Here is a 2,371-nt window from a genome sequence, read left to right on the forward strand (position 1 = left end):
GTAATATTTGGGGTCACAAGTTTTTGCCATGACATTTTATGGGTCAGAAGATAAAAAGTTTGGGAACCACTGCTTTAGAGGGTGCTGCGACACGATTACAGTGAGAAACGCTGTACCCAAAACAGATGTGGGACCAATTCGAACCCCACCGTTTCAGATTTTTGTGCGCGTAGCGAAGCTCAGCTCTTCGGAGTCACAGGTGAACTGGGTAATATCTGAGGTTGCTGTGAAAACCCTATTGAAACTGTGCAAATTCAACAAGCGCAAAAAGCACATTTACAGCTTAGATATTTATGAAAAATCTCATCTACGATTCTAAAAGAAATGAGTTTAGAGCAAATACATCGGCTCTGGTGAACTTGTGCAGTCACAATAGAGCATGTGAGGTCAGCATGCTTCGCACATTTTTGATCATTTCAAACTACGAAATGGTCTATTTCCTTCCATCCATCCATCCCATGGGCGTGGCCAGGATTTTATTATTTGTTTTATTTATTTATTTAAGGGGGGGTCTTTTTTGAGAAAAGTGCACCTTTTTAAGATTGGTGTATGAGGCCTGCTTAGGGCAACATCTTTGGTGGGGTGGGAGTTTGTAACTCTTGCATTTTAAGGGTTTATAAGGTTAAGATTAATTCAGATGTACATTTTCTGCTGAAAAGTCCTAATTTTTTTTGTAGTTTAGCATTAAAATATTTGTATATATTTAACATACCCTATAAATCAATCTAGCCAAAACATTTACTCATTTTTGATACAGCATTTTTATTATTTTCTACATAAATGGTCATGACGAGAGGCAAGGTACACCCTGAACAAGCTGCTAGTTCATCTGTTCTAGGGTTGGGCAATATTGGCAAAAAAAAATTTATCGCGATTAATTGTGCTGTTTAGCCGATAACGATTAATTTGACGATTAATCCCCTGGAGTCCCTGGACACGCTTATGTCCTGGTAACATGACCAATTTAGTGGGAAAGATTTGCTGTCTATAAAAAATTGTTCCAAATTGTGTGAAAATGACAGATTTCAGGCTATACATCATGTTTTGAATTGTGTTGATAGATAAATAAATTACAGAAATTTATTTTTAGTGCTCGTCATATTTGAAGTGGAAAAGAGCACCGAGCGGACTGACCGGAGTAATCTCCAGTCAGTCTGCCTGCTGCCATTAATCGTATTAATTGTCAAGTACCAAAAAGTAATCGATTAATGTTTTTCTGACGATTAATTTCACACGATACGATTATGCCCAACCCTAAYCTATTCACCATTTCTCACACTTAGAAAGAGTTTAGAGCAGTGGTCCTCGATGCCCACTATCCTGCATGTTTTAGTTGTTTCCCTGCTCATCACCAAGTTTTCAAGTTCTGCATTAGCCTGTTATTCATTCAAATCAGGTGTGTTAAGCAAGTAAACATGTAAAATGTGAATAGTGTCTCTCATTGGTTTAGAGGAAATGGTTAATTTAACAGTTTTTAGTCTGTGGGAGAAAACCAGAGTACCCAGCTAGAGACAAGTTTCATCCTAAAGTATCACCGGGTATGAAGTGAACATTTTCTAAAAGTCAAGCACAGAACAGGTGAATAATAAAAAATATACTGTACAGTACTTTATCATAGTTAGTCTAATGTATTGACTACTTTTAATCTAGTTTAAATTATTAATACTTACATATTTTTTTACATGATGGTTTAATTTATTGTAAAAAACAAAAAAAGATTACATATAATTTGTTATTTCTTGGGCTTGCAGTTAATCAGATAGTTGTGTAGTTGGCTGTGAGCTGTTGCCCTGTTTGGACACCATCTTTGCTCCTCCAACTTGTCACAGATGCTAACAGTGGACAGGGTGGGCGGATGATAAATGCATGATAAATTTTTGCATGAGCTAATATATATATATTTAGCCGGCTTGTTCCTTTTTTTTGACTGGGGGTTGGGCGCTGTATTAGCACCCCTGGTTYCCAGTTCTTGCTTTTGTTCAGTTAATAAAGGACAGCAGCACCTGCTACTTCCTCTCTTAAATCCTGTAAAAGCAGGAAGAGTGGATTTAGTTTTTTTTAACACGCTTCACATTTCTGCTGCTCCCCCCATGTACAGCGGGTAAAATAAGTATTGAACACGTCACCATTTTTCTCAGTAAATATATTACTAGAGGTGCTAATGACATGAAATTTTCACAAGATGTTGGTAACAACCCAAGTGATCCATACATACAAAGAAATCAAACCATAAATGTCCAGAAATGAAGTTATTTGTAATAATGTGGAATGGCACAGGGAAAAAGTATTGAACAAGAAAGGGAGGTGTAAAAGACATGGAAAGACAAGACACCAGCTGGACTATCTCAGTAATTAGAAAGCAAGCCTGCCC

At 37.1% G+C, this 2,371-nt stretch overlaps 1 protein-coding gene across 1 annotated transcript in view; it reads right to left on the bottom strand.

Annotated features, from left to right (window-relative positions):
* The window catches only part of igflr1 (IGF-like family receptor 1), a gene marked incomplete at its 3' end in the record, with an annotated part of 14,694 nt that overhangs the window by 10,066 nt on the left and 2,257 nt on the right, over positions 1-2,371 (bottom strand).

Source organism: Austrofundulus limnaeus, unplaced genomic scaffold (genome assembly GCF_001266775.1).
Source record: "Austrofundulus limnaeus strain Quisiro unplaced genomic scaffold, Austrofundulus_limnaeus-1.0 Scaffold52, whole genome shotgun sequence".
Taxonomy (NCBI): domain Eukaryota; kingdom Metazoa; phylum Chordata; class Actinopteri; order Cyprinodontiformes; family Rivulidae; genus Austrofundulus; species Austrofundulus limnaeus.